We start from the raw sequence: 15,092 nt of genomic DNA, 5'->3' as shown, positions 1-15,092 counted from the left end.
CAGCAAATGAATAAATAACCTGTGAAAGTCTTCACAATTGAACATTATTAAGTTAAACAGGCTTATTAAGATTCATAAAGCAATTAGAAGCATTAGGCTGAATTCTCTTGTCATTTTCTTCTGCCCTTCCTTGTATTAAAGTCAATGGGAACTGTATGCTTTTGGCCGTGGGCAAAATGTGGCCCATTTTGAATAAGAATAGCATCTGCAATTATACTAGCTGAGATAAAAATTAAAAGGTCCATCAATTCTTATGCTTCAGAGCATAAGATTATAACCAGATGGTGCCAGAAAGTTTCTGCTGGGCATGAGGACTCACTAATGGACAGGTGCATTATGACAATTTTCTTTTGGCCTCCCTTATAATGTCTCACACACACAGACGTGCCAAATATAGGACATCAAAACAAATGGGACATTTGCATTTTAACAGGACAAAAATCCCTCCATGGCCTAACAATATTGAGACTTAGAGATCCTAACAGGTGTGGGAAATTTCAATGAAAACATTTTAGAATTGCATCCAACTCAATGGCAATGCAACTTACTTTCTGCTTCTAACCTGGCTGTTTTTGTTTTTACATGCACCCTGGTAATTTACCTTAATCTACATTCACCTCTGGACATAACAGTATGATAAGATCCTTGAGAAGGGAAAGGAAGAACAGCTCATTGGAATTTAAAAACCTCTGCACCTAGATGTGAAGAATCAATTAATTGATACATATTCATTAAACATCCACTAGTTTTAGAACACTGGGTTTGTGAAAAAAGTAGAAGAAAAATAAGATACCATACTTTACTTCAGGGAGCTGAAAATTCTTCTTTTGAGCTATGTGAGATTTGATGGTCTATAAATTTAATAAGGAATCCAGAAAATAAAATGTGGACTGAAGCAATCAGGAAATGCCATGATTGTGTACCTGAAATTGGGGAGAACTGCTAAAATGCCAAGAGATTCTTATTTGCTCTTATAAGTTATAGAGAACCTAAAACTAAAGTTATTTATTTTTATTTTTTAAAAATTCAATAAAAATTTCCAGGGTATTATTTTGTTAATTTCTGTTGTATTGTTATATATTTGCGCAATATCATATCATAAAATTAATGAAAAACGTTGTTCATGTTAACTTTTCTTTATACTTCAGACACCCTGAGGAGTACAGTTGACTCTTGAACAGTAGAGATTTGAACTGTGCAGGCCCACTAATAGATGGATTTTTTTTCAATAAATACAGTGCAGTACGTACATGTATTTTCTCTTCCTTATGATTTTCTTAATACTATTTCATTTTCTCTTGCTTAGTTTATTATAAGAGTGCAGCATATAATACATATAGCATACAAAATATGCATTAATCAACTGCTTATGTAGTCAGTAAGGCTTCTGCTCAACAGTAGGCTATTACTTCTTAAGTTTTTGGAGATTAAAAAATTGTGTGTGATTTTTTTTGACTACAAGGGGCAGCAGTGATCAGCATTCCCATGTTGTTCAAAGGTTATCTGTAGGGACGCCTGAGTGGCTCAGTTGGTTAAGCATCTGCCTTCGGCTCACGTCATGATCCCCAAGGTTCTGGGATCAAGTCCCATATCTTTTGCATGATCCTTAAGATCCTGAGATTGAGTCCCGCATCAGGTCTGCTTCTCCTTCTGCCTGCCACTCCCCCTGCTTGTGTTCTCTCTCTCTCTGGCAAATAAATAAAATCTTTAAAAAAAAAAGATAATCTGTAATATATTGTACTTATATTGGGGGAGTTTAATCAAACTTCTTTGTATGGATGAGATTAGTATAGTGCTGATTTTGTTTTAATAAACAAATTATTTTCTAGAGAAAGCTAGTCATATATTCTTTTCTTTTACCCTCATAAAACCTTGCATTAGAGCATATATTCCCAACACTTAGCACAAAGTTTTATAATTTATTTCTTTAATGCAATGACCTATTTTGCCACATCGGTAATCAAGGAATCTGCTCTAAGAATGTTGGTCTCTTTGGACAGATCATAGAAATTTAACACACATTGATTGTGTAATAAAAAAAGGATATTATTTTTAGTCTGCAGAGACAATACTTCAGGCTGAATGAAATAGACCTAGCATTGGGAGATGACTAATGGACCCTGCCTTCTTGGGATGTATATGACCAAGAAGTCATTAACATTCGACCTTGGCTGCATGAGTTGTGTACTTATCACTCATATAAGCAATGCTCTTGTGCCTGTGATTTGATAATCCAAAAATAAAATCAACAACAACCACAAAAGAAATTTATATTTTGATTTATCTATTTTGAAGTAACTGAAAAACAACAGTGATGACAAAATGTCCTTCTTGAAGTGATGCATTTCTATCAAGGCTAGCTGTAATTACTTGATTTTTCCCCCTTGTAATGGAATATGATTACTAGTAGGTTTCAATTTCTCATGCTGCTCTGCTTCTTGGAGAAATACTATGAAAAATTGTTTTCTTGCATATAATAGTAGTTCCTCAAGTAGGTATAAACATATTTGAATATCTCAGATTCCTTTAAACATTTCTACATCATTTTACCATGCTGGCCAACTTTATGTGGACAAACACCCTTTTTTGTCTTTGTTAGGTAGGGATTATTTAATTTGGAAAAAAGAACTTCAGGTATTTTTTGACAATCTTAAAACCAAATGATTAGAACAAAATAATTTGAAAATTATATTCTATCATAAAAGCAATGCAATTTTTATTAATGCAGCTTCTGTTTGGGTTTGCATGTTAGGAAGTCATTTCATTCATTATATTAGACTTCCAATGTCACAACACCCACAGATGTTTTTCACCCGAGCCATCCTAGGCCTTTTCACCCAATGCTACCATAATCAAAGTTGATTTTTAATTCAGATATTTACATTTTATTTCTGTAAAACTTGCCTTTTCCATTCCATGCTGGTATTACAGATTGCCAGGTTCATTTAAAATCTTTTTTTAGCCATCTATCATGTAAGCTGTCCCTCTCAGCTTCATTCAACTTCAGGCTTTAAAAAGCTGGTTTCAATGTATTCTTTTGTGATAAATTTATTTAAGAAATTAGATTGAAGTAGCTTCATAGCTCTTTACTGCATACCTCTCTTCTAGATTTCCATAGTTTAATGTCACACTTTAATAATGATTTTCAATTAGAAACAATTACATTTTCTTCAACTCACATTGTTTCATCACTTAAAAAAAAAATGAAAGCTAGAGGTGCCTGGCTGGCTCAGTCAGAAGAGCGTGCAACTCTTGATCTCTGGGGTCCTGAGTTGGAGCCCCACATTGGTTGTAGAGATTACTTAAACAAACAAAATTTAAAGAAAAAAATGAAGGCTTATACTTAACTCCTCCACTCATATTTTATGAAAACCAAGTTTTCATGTATTAGCTAGATAAGAGAGATCAAATATAGTGAAATCTAGACAAAATTTGAGAAATGGAATTCAATCATAATCAGAAAAATTTAAATATAAGGGAGGCTAGAATAAACTGGGGTTTTTGACATTTATTGACTCTTTCTGTATCTTTTTTATTTTTGCCAATTTGCTGTGCTCAAGTATTATATTTATTAGTAGTATTTTGAGTAGAGTGCAGAGATGTTATCTGATAACTGGATGTACAGTATAGATATTATGTATGTAGGAATAATAAGGTGATGAAAAAATACTGGTGAAAGGCTTGGCAGAATCCATGTTTAACCGCAACAAAAAGCCTATTTTCTTGAACTCTTGAAGAACATTTTATAGAGAGGGAATAAAATGGGCAAACGGTGACACAAAGTATCAGTTACATATGAATCTGAATTATTAATCTCCATTATTATGAATAATTAAAATATCGAGTATTTAGTAAAAAAAAAATCTTCCATGTCTTTAGAGCTTCTCAGATATCTGTCACATTTAAAACAAACTAATAATCTCTATTTTATTGAAATTAAATCTCAAAGCCTAGTATCATATAAATATGATCTTAAAACAAATTTTAGTATCATTTTTTTACATGTTTTCACTAAATCCATATTGGTCTTCTTGGCATAAATTTGGGGAAACTGTCTGAAAATGTACTATTACTGGGGAGAAGGTATCTGGAGTTTGTGGGTGGGAAATAGTTATTAATAGGCGTGGAATCTATTCTCTTCCTTAATCAGTCATTAAGGGGAATGTCTCAGGTTGTTGAGGGGAGTTAAGGTGGCTTGACCAAATCTCATTGTAAACACGTTAATGATAGGCTTCCTAGAAGAAAAGCTAATGTTTTAATCTAATAGGAGAGCTTATATCTAGGGAACACTTTTAGCCGGGTATACCTGGGCTGTCTGGGACTATTTATAGTAAACAAACAAGGAATCTATGATTAATGGGCATATTCCTCAGAAAACATTAGGTTCTGTAAAGATCTGAATACAAAATTAATATATTCTGTGATTAAAAGCTGCTCTCTTTTGCATAAGTCACGTAGCCACCTCATATGAGGTTTAAAGACCTCATACGTTAAACTGCACTTCCCCATGCCAGGAGAAAGGACATGCATGGGGAGCTGCATTAGCAGTACTGGACTTCTCCCTGATTCATCGGTGCCTCAGTATTACCTCTATCTTTTAAAATGCTGGTAAATTACTGGCAAGATCTCTGATTCAGGTGAACATGACTTGACAACACAATAATTTGTAACATTTCAGGTTTTTGAAAAAGAGTATGGAACATAAAACTATAGAGGGTAGTTGTAATGGTGAGTCAAGTAATCATTTGGGGAACTTAAATCATGAACCTCAAATTAGCTAAGTCCCACCTGTTTTGATTGAGCAGGTTCTATAAAGTAAGCACAACATTAAGTATGGTCAGGGCAATGATACAAGCATAGTCTCTGCTTTCCAGCACAAGCTAATGAGAGATGGCCTCAAAAAACAACTCAAACTCATGGTAAAAGTGGACTCTATAATAAAGATGCTGTTGAAGATCAAGAAGGGAGGAGATGCATTATCACTGGAAAAGTCTCATGGAAGAATTATGACTTAGGTTGGGCCTTTATACATGATTTTAGTTTGTGTAGGGTCAAAGGCTATTCCCTTCTTCCCTTCTAGGCATTTTAGCTGGTCTAATAATTAAATGATATAAGACAGATTAATAGGGAAAAAACAAATTTCATATGTATGAGAGTGCCAAAGACAGTCAATTGAGGTTTATATGCCATCCAGAGCTAAGAAGAAGCAGGGAGGGGGTCTGGGGCCTCATAGGGGAGGAAGACAGTTCACAGGAAGATGAGAAGAACAAATGTTTGGTAAATGAATGCTTGCCATATCATGCAGATAAATCTTCTTCACAAAAAGTTATCTTTAGTATTAGCTCTCGGTACAGGGCTTTATCTAAATTATTTTAGGCGGTGAAAGGGAAGGCAAACAGCTCTTTCTGAGTCTGTTGAGCCTTGATTGTCTTCAGCTCAAAATAATCCACATGCCAAAGTGGCATATTTTGGGTCAAACATACTTTCCCCCCTTCCCCCCCATTTGACAAGTAGAGATGCAGAATAAAAGTGTCCCAGCTGGGAAGGGCTGTTAAGGTGAAGAGGAGTGTATAAGACTCTAATCAGGAATTTAAATCACCTTTTAGCTCTGTTAAAATTTGCTTCGATGTATGATTTCTTTTTTAATGTTTACACCTAAAACTAAATAATATTGAGTGCATTTTTATCATATACATTAGAATTGCCTGTGGGAATAGATCAAATAGGATGTGGTATAAAATATTGACATTTAGCCAGTTATACCCCATATTTAAATCATTCAGACTTTTCATTCAGTTAAATGCATTATTGAGTTTATCAACTAAACCGCTCAGGATAACTCAGCAAATTACATAAATCACAGAGCTATATCACAGAGAAACAATTTAATTTGTCAGTCTGTTATCAATTAGGATATTCCTATAATGAAAACCTAACCCAAAAAATAGATCGAATATAAAAGGGATTTAGTGATGCACATACCTGAATGGTCCAGAAGGAGGGATTCATTTTGGGTCAGTTAGATTCACTCTCTCCTATATAGCATCAAGTTCTCACTGTCCTTTGATCTCTTTGCACAGCCTTCTACAACATTAGGTTTATGACACAACTGTCTTCTTTCAAGTTGATAAAACATTTGCATGAATGTGCTACTGTGTCTTCCAGAAGGTTATGGAGATTGACCTTGGGCAGTTAGAGAACAAGTAACAATTTTCCTAGCGTATTATTAGTCTGAGTTAGTTCACTACATTGGTTTACTACACCTGGATGACACCAGTAGATCACTGTGATATGTTTAGAACCATTAGGTTAACCCTTGGACCTGGGAGGAGGCTCAATTGTCCCCTCACTCCCAGGACCCTTCTGCAACTGTATCACTAATACCTAGTAGGGAATAGATGCCCTAAGTTTTGTAAAACAATCACAGTGACTGCTACTTGCATATTCCTTAAGCAAAATTTATCTTTTTAAGTGTAGTAGGCTTTGTAATAAAAATAAGAAGTGGGGAATAATTAAGTGAGCATCTAAATCTATCCAAATCGATTGATCAATAAAAATATCAATTATTGATTTATCTGTCTAGATTGGCAATAATATGTCCAACTAACTTTAATTCAATTTTAAAAATCTCTGTTTAGATTTTAAAATCCCTTTTCTTCCTCTTTAAGAATTTCATTCACTTTAGCATTGGGATATCCTTTAATAATCTATATATTATTGGTTGAAATGTGGTCACCCATAGGCTTCCTCTGTCTAGAAGGCATGTTACTATACCCTGGCCCATATTTTGGATATTGGGATTGTCCACATTAAAAAAAATGCATTTTTAACTTCTTTTGAAAAAGCAAAAGTAAAAATTTGAGAATATGAAAATAGTAGTCTCGGTATTCCACATGAAAATAATCATTTGGTGCTCAGTAGATATGCCCTTTAGAAAGGTTCTGAGTCCTCCAGTTTACTTCATTTCCCAGAGTTTTGTCTTTTTAGTATTATTACTTTTTACTGTTTTCCCATTTCTCATTTAACACATTTGTCAGATTTCTGTAAAAAATCTGAATAACTCTAATCTAATAATACTTCCCACTTAATAAAAACAATATCTTCCTTAAAGTTGATTGACTGATTGATTTATTCATTAATTTTTGTTTCCCTGAGAAAAATATTTATTAGATAACTTCTTACCAGGGATTCTATACAGATTCTGAAAGAAGATTCCATTCTAGTGCTCTTGGTATTTAATGAGAGAATATGAAAAGGCATAAGGCTTGAGAAAAAAGCAGAAGTCTGAATTTAGTAAACATCCCCTTTTAATATATAAGCAGATGAAGGGATAGAGCTCAAGAGAGAAAACAATGCAGAGGTTAAGTTAAGAGTTTCAAGAATGAGGTCAATAGACTAGAAGTGAAAAGCAATAAAAACAATAAGAAATCCAAGTATGATTGAGTTTTGCACTTTTAGAATCTTTGATGACTTTTCTTGAGAAAAACATTTTCAATGTATAATGGAGGTAGCAACCAGATTGCTGTGAATCATTAAGTAACATGAGGGAGAATATATTCTCCTAATTCAAAAAGAAGAATGGCTAAGACGGAAACATGAGATGTTGAAGTAATGATTGCTAGAACAAAGAGGAGAAATAGAAGCCCCTTTATTTCCTAATTGGGAAGAACCAAGAAATTTACCCTTTGAAAGTACAAGGGGAGAATATAATTGATGGATGAAGGTCCATAAAAGGGGGGGGAATATGGATATTTAGAGTACAAGTGGAGAAACAACTTTTTTTCACAAGACAACCCTCCTCACCACTGAGGCTGGAGAGAAGGGGATAAGACTAAGTACAGATTGGATTGCTAACATAGGGAGACTGCAAGGAGTTGGAGAATTTTCAAGAAGATTATATTATCTCTGCATATTTAGAAACATCAATTCACCAAAAATGATCAAGATAACAGAGACTGAAGCAGATCTTTTAGAATATGAGATTGAAGTCTAAGAACTTTCAGATTAGAAAGAGTGAGACAGTAATATAATGGAGGTGTCATAGCAATGCTGAACTGGGTATCTTGGAGTATTATGGACAAGAAATATAGTCTAGTTTTGTGTAGGACACTGTTGTTTGGACTTTTGTGTTAGAAGTTGAAGCTGTATTGGTTGTAACAGATATTCTATGGAAGAATAATGGTATAGCCTGTGGACTAGAAAAGCAGGTGCTGTGATTGGCATTGCCTTTTATCATTGCATGAAAAGAAGTACTATTACCAAAAGAAGGTAGCAGTACTAGATACAACAACAAAATATTCAATTTACAGATTTTTAATTTACAATTTAAATGGTTAAAAATTTAAAAAGCTAACAAAGAGAACTTACTGTGTGCCAAAATTTTTCTAAACATTTTTATATTAGTGAACTTTCATTCCCCTGAAGTAGGTACTATTAATGCCTCATTTTACAGGTGAGGAACCAAGGCATACAGAGATAAATCATTTGCTCGGCAAAGATTTTCTTAAAGATTTTATTTATTTATTTGAGAGAGGGAGAGAGAGTGTGTGTGTGTGTGTGTGTGTGTGTGTGTGTGTGTGTGTCTGTGTGTGTGTGTGTGAAAGAGAGCACAAGATGGGGAGAGAGAGAGAGAGAGAGACAGAAGGAGAAGCAGACTCCCCACTAAGCAGAGAGCCTGACACAGGGCTCGATCCCAGGACCCTGAGACCATAACCTGAGCCGAAGGCAGATGCTTAACCAACTGAGCCACCCAGGTGCCTCCAGAGCAAAGATTTAAAACCAGGAAGTCTAGATCTAGAGTCAGTGTTTTTCAACTACTACATTATTTTCTCTTTCCCTCTGTCTCTCTTTCTCTCTTTCTCTCTCCCTCTCTCTTCTCTTTCATAATATTTTAGGGAATGAAACAATTATTGGAGATGTAAAATTATTGCCAGACATTTTTTAATGATTGAAATTGAATCATCCTGTATAGTCAAATGCTTTTTTTCCAGTGGTGTTCAGGAACCAATTCTTATATTATGTAGGATAAATGGCTTCTGTGATGGAGGGATTCAGGTTCTGTTGGGAATATAAAGCAGAAAAACAAGGAGAAATGCTTTGGGGAGGGCTAGCAACAGAATTATTGGATTGTTGGCTGATACTATACAGATTGCATAGGAAAGGAAATGCACTCAAGGGAACAGTGAAGTTTTGAAGAAAATCGTGGGTCAAAGTATAGGAAGACTAAAAGGATAAGGAACCAAGTGAACTGTAAAAATAAGGGGGAAGGACATCATAGATTTTTCTTTTAAGCATGGAAAATTATGATAAAATTCATGTTGTAGCTATGGATATAGAAACTTTGGTCATTGAAGTAGAAGAGGTAAAGACACTATAGAGGGAGATTATTGAATTAGCACTGGATTTTTATTTGGGGTTGTTTGAAAAATACAGTTATGTAGAACTTGGTAGCAACTAAAGCAGTTTGTTTCACTGAAAGAAAATTCTGTATATCCATAGGATGACTTAAAATCCAATTCCGTAAATCTGTAACTTTTATTCATTGGTACATCTTCTAATGATTATAGTAACAATTAAAAAAGTCTGTTTTCTTTGTTGTATGAAAGCTTTAAAGGTAGATAGAAAGTATTTCTTTAATTTTGCTTTGTACAAGCTAAGCACACACATTTGTTCTTGCCTAGGTTTGATGTTATGATTAACACAGTGGAGCGTAAAATGGTGATGTGGGAAGACAAAACTGGATATAAATAAACCTGATTTTAAAAACTTATTCTATGATTGGTCTTAATCTCTCTCAGCCTCAGTTTACTCATTGTTTTATGAAGATTATGGCAGACAGTGTTGATTGTCTATCCAATAACAACTTTTTACTCCCTTATAGCTAACAGAACCAATATCCCACAATAAAGGTGAAATATACCACAAACTCACTTTGTTAGGCTCCCTTGTATCTGTAGTTTGGCTCTCAGACTCAATCATGGCCAATTATCTTGAGAGGGCTGTGTGGTGGAAGTCTTTTAGAAAAGATGGTTCATGATAAACCAGAGAAATTAAAAAAAAAAAAAAAAAAAGAACTCTCTGTTCCCTGTGCTTTGGACAGTGTCTCAGGTGGGTTTGATGCTGGGTATTTCTGCAGCATTATGTGAACAAGGGGAGATATTACTGATATGCTGAGGATGGAGGATGGGAAGTTGAAAATAACCCAGAAATACCTACCTCAGACATATTCTTAAGTGAACTAATTGTACATTTTATTGTAATCCACTTTTAATAAGATACTTTATTACTTGCAGGCAAATATCCTAACTGATAAAATAATTTACATGAAAAAGGGAATGTTAATTACACAGGTAGCACAGTTTATATTGATTATTTAAAAAGGATTTTTAGGGTGTCTGGATGACTCAGTCGGTTAGGCATCTGCCTTTGGCTCAGGTCCTGATCCTGGGGTCCTGGGATCGAGTCCCGTGTTGGGCTCCCTTGCTCCGTGTTCCCTGCTCAGTGTTCCCTGCAGTGGGTTCCCTGCCCTGCTTCTCCCTCTCCCTCTGCTGCTCCCCCTGCTTGTGCTCTCTCCCTCTCTCTCTCTGTCAAATAAATAAATAAAATCTTTAAAAAAATGATTTTTATCTCTTTTAGGTAATACAGGTTTAAATACAAATTTCAAAAGTAGCCTGTACAACTCATCATGTCATCATGACCTACATGCTATCTAAAATTAAATGATTAATTTGAATTGCAAAGCAATATAATGTAATATTGGCTGATAATAAGCCATTCAGGGGGAAAAAAATCAAAAAGGTTCTGAATTAAACGAGAAAGTGTAGTGGTTGAGTGGTTGTATTTACATGAATTTAAAGAGAAGGACATATTCTCAAACAGTAAGAGTTTTGATTAAAAAATGAGATTAAATAGATAACTAGATAGATCAATCCGTCAATCTTATGGTAAGTGTTTTTATCACACAAAAACACAAAAAGAGAACAGGAAGAAATTTTGACAGAAAAAGAAAAGAAAAGCAAGGATATAGCGAGATAAATGTAACTTTAAAAATTACTGCAAGGTGCTTTTTCTGTTCTTTTTTTTAATTAACAACATCTAACTCTTCCTAAATAATGGCTATATATTTTTATAGACTGTTAATTTACAAATAAAGGTAAGAAAATGCATCATTTATCATTTATCATCATTTAATATGTGATTGAAAATTATGTTATTTGTATTGAAAACTAAATATTTTTCTCTTTTTTAAAATATCTCATCCTACCTTTTAAACACAAACTTAAGACACAATTAGCAGTGACACTTTTACTCCATACCTTTGAAGTGGAAAATTAGACTATGGTTAGAGGCTCTGTGTTACATAACAACCTTTTTAATGCAGAGTAAATGTGCTATTTGGGGGCCTCCAGCCCACTTGTAGGAAGATGATGGGCTAATCATTTCAGGGAAAATGTCAGAGTGTTTTCCCAGCAGATATTGATAACAACACAGCACAGCTGCAAATATAAATTCTTCCATTCTTTCAGCTATGAGTTGAGTCCTAAGTCAGTTTTACTTCCTTCCTCAAGCCCTTTGAAATTTGGGGTTTGATACATAAAGATTGGTCCATACCACTATTAAACTGGTAGATATTATACAATCGGATTGATAAAGGCAAGATTACTACCTCCCCTAAACATTAAGCTCCGACCTATATTGAATGTTTGTAATTGTAAAGTTATTGATATTGGTAACTAAAATGCCTCCTTCTAGGATAGATAATTCACATATTCCTTATATCAGTGTCTAGCAAAATCAAATAAGAAAAAGTATGAACCCATGGAAACTTCAGAAGACTAAGTTCCCTATTTTTGCATAAATACCTCTAAGGGATTTATTTATGAGCCCAAGAAAACTTTGAACTCAACTTTAAATTGGTTACTTAACCTGAGTGTTTGAAAGTCTCTTATATATATATATTTTTTTTTTTCAGGGTAAGAAATGACACTCGCTAATTCTTTACCTCCTAGAGTCATATACATATAATAGTTACTTTCAATATATATGAGTTCATTGTGTTTGCATTGGAGAAAAGCTTAAAGTCATTGAATTGTTTTATTTTTATTTTTTTAAGTAATTTCAGTACCCAGTGTGGAGATCAAACTCACGATCCCTAAATCAAGGGTCCCATGCCTGATTGAGCCAGTCAGGCACCCCTGAATTGTTTTATTTTAGAATTAAATATTTTAATGTTGAATGTAACTTTGTGTCTAAGAATGAATTATATAGATTTTTATTAAGACAAAATTTTTTGACTAATAATCAAGATATATATTAGAAAATATTTTTATATAGCCTTCCATGTCCTACCTTTCCAACCAGACATGGTTCACAGTGAAATGAGCCTTTGCTTCTTATTTTTGTTGACACATGATTTTGAAATTTACTTATTGACTGCTAGATGGAATAAATGAGTTAAGAGAGGTGCAAGTTGCAGAGGTTATTCCTTCAAACCATTAAATGGAAACCATGCAAACCATCTCTAAAATCCTCTTTGATTACCCATAAAAAATATTGTTTATACTCACATTTTTTCACTTAAACTATATTTTACTTCTTTCTCTTTCTAGCTGATTTAAATCCAATCTTCTTTCATATCACTTTTTATAGTAATTAACATGGTATTGAGCACTTTAAAAGTCCTTAATATATTTGTGTTGAATTGAATGAAGAATGCCGTAAAATGGAATGGAGAATTGATGCAAGAGGCAAGGGCTATTTTCTGTTCCTGATTCTGCCTCTAATAAACAGTATATTCTCTACTTTTGTCTTATTTTTTGCTATTACTATTGTTTTGACTGGCTTTGCCTTAAAAAAAGTCTTAAATGTAGGCTGGGTCTGTAATCTAAGGACTTATGTTGGCTGCTATTTTGTTAAATATTACCTCTGTTATGTCTGTTCTAATAAAAACTAGCAAAAATCCTAAGAGAGGAATTTTAAGAGTCTTGATATGTTCTCTAGGTCATTTAATTTATTTTTTTTAAGATTTGTTTATTTATTTTGAGAGAGAGAGAGTGGGGTTTCGGGGGGGGCATAGAGAGAGAGGGAGAGGATCTCAAGCAGACTCCCAGCTGAGCGCAGAGCCCAGCATGGGGCTCCATCTCAGGACCCTGAGATCACAACCTGAGCCAAAATCAAGAGTTGGAAGCCCAACTGACTGAGCCACCAAGGCACACCACTTAATTTACTTTTTTATTTGAAAATTACCATTTATTTTTGGGCTGCATTCTCAGATAATGGTGGATCTTCATTTTCCAGGTTACTATTTTTGTTTGTTTGTTTGTTTCTAATATATTCATCCTAAATTGTTGAGTAGAAGTGGGGTGGGTTGAATGTGATCTATCTTGATCATAGAATTCTTACAATTCCATTTGTTATTCTGTTTATTCTCTGCCATTATTCAAATGTTACTTTTCTCTTTTGGCAATTCTGTCATTTGCATTTGTAACTAAAACCATGAACATTGAAATCAGCCATCCTCATTTTATTTTCTTGAACTCTTCCTCACACTCAGCCTGATGAGACAATAAATGGGTCAGTCTGGGTCCATTCGAAACATCTATTTAGTCAAAAATTTCATTCCAAAATCAGTCTTCTGAAGAGAGTAATTCTACCCAGAAGTTATGGTATCAGTTCACCACCTAACTATTGTGATCCTACTTAGCCACCCTTCAGTTGCTGGTGGGTTCATTGATTTTTTTTCTTAGATCCCTAATTCCATATATTTCTGACACCTGCTCTTTCATAATATATTTAATAATTGTTTCTCATCTACAATAATTGTCACTTCAAAATTCACTTAAAAATCTTCCTTTTCTTTATATCTAATTAAATCTTTTGTAGCTACTCAATTCATTCAGGGAAACTTTCTTACTATCTTTTTATGATTACCTCTCTATCTGTAAACTCTCAAGAACTTTCTGGGTCAGACTTTCTCTATAGAAGTCACCGCATTTATTTAAAAAAACAAAGCAAGGGGCACCGGGGTGGCACAGTCAGTTAAGCTTCTGACTCTTGGTTTCGGCTCAGGTCATGATCTCGAGGTTCTGAAATCAAGCCCTGCACCAGGCTCTATGCTTAGTGTGGAGTCTGCTTGAGATTCTCTCTTCCTTTTGTTCTGCCCCTCCTACTCATGTTCTCTCTCTCTCTTTCTAAAATAAATAAACAAAACCTTAAAAAATAAAAAAATAATAAAAATAAAAAACAAAACAAGTTAAACAACCACAACAAAATTAGTCTCTTAATTTTTGAGACCTGTCTGAACCTCATTCATTCTTCTGGATCCTATAATTGTTTATAGTGCATAAGATATCTTGTTTTTCATCAAACTTTAAAAATATATAATTATATATTTAACATGTCTTTTGGCATTACTCCTATGATTCTTTTCATGTATGTTTAGTTGGACTCTAATAGACTCTTCTTGAGTATGTCCCTATCTTTTTAAATATACTCACCAGATTCATTCTTTGTTCTTTCCAATGCTAACACCATCTCCCGAGCCATATATTTCTTATGTTCATTTGAAACATGTTTCAGTTTCTTCTGTTTGTTGCCTAACATTCTGTACTGTTCCCATGCCAACGTGAATCCCATTACCAAGGCATTTCAAGTACAGAAGTGCAGGCTTTCTCTACTGAGTATAGGTTTTGCTTTGCTAAAATATTGCTCATCCGATTGTGAAAATGTCATTCAAATTTTCCTTTACCTTGGTCAGTTTGCATGCTGAAATTCTTATTAAAAGTGCTTGTTGTACGTCTTACTCAGTGATTTATAAAATTCACCATAATCCAAGCAATCAATATGTAGGACCATGAATATACTACGGTGATAGCAGTTAGAATTTAGGTAAGATGTGCAGAGATCAAAGCCTAGACACAATTACTGGGATAATTTGTCCCTAACAATGTTTAAAAAATGAAGGAGGGACACCTGGGTGGCTCAGTCGGTTAAGTGTCTGCCTTTGGCTCAGGTCATGATCCTAGGGTCCTGGGACTGAGTCCCACATGGGGCTCCTTGCTCAGCAAGGAGCCTGCTTCTCCCTTTGCCTGCCT

The 15,092-nt window shown here is 34.4% G+C and overlaps 1 long non-coding RNA gene across 2 annotated transcripts in view; it reads right to left on the bottom strand.

Annotated features, from left to right (window-relative positions):
* Positions 1-14,585, bottom strand: part of LOC141373507 (uncharacterized) — a 69,230-nt gene extending 54,645 nt beyond the window's left edge. For both annotated transcript variants that reach the window (XR_012379572.1, XR_012379571.1), the window contains exons 1-2: positions 14,496-14,585; positions 5,983-6,183 (exon numbers count right to left, since the gene is read on the bottom strand). This is a non-coding gene — a long non-coding RNA (uncharacterized lncRNA). The remainder of the gene's footprint in view (positions 1-5,982; positions 6,184-14,495) is intronic.
* Between the last annotated feature and the right edge of the window lie 507 nt (positions 14,586-15,092).

This window comes from Callorhinus ursinus, unplaced genomic scaffold, assembly GCF_003265705.2.
Source record: "Callorhinus ursinus isolate GAN/ISIS: 27379988/994484 unplaced genomic scaffold, GSC_fseal_2.0 scaffold10, whole genome shotgun sequence".
NCBI classification, from domain to species: domain Eukaryota; kingdom Metazoa; phylum Chordata; class Mammalia; order Carnivora; family Otariidae; genus Callorhinus; species Callorhinus ursinus.
This window is presented reverse-complemented; position numbering and strand designations above follow the sequence as displayed.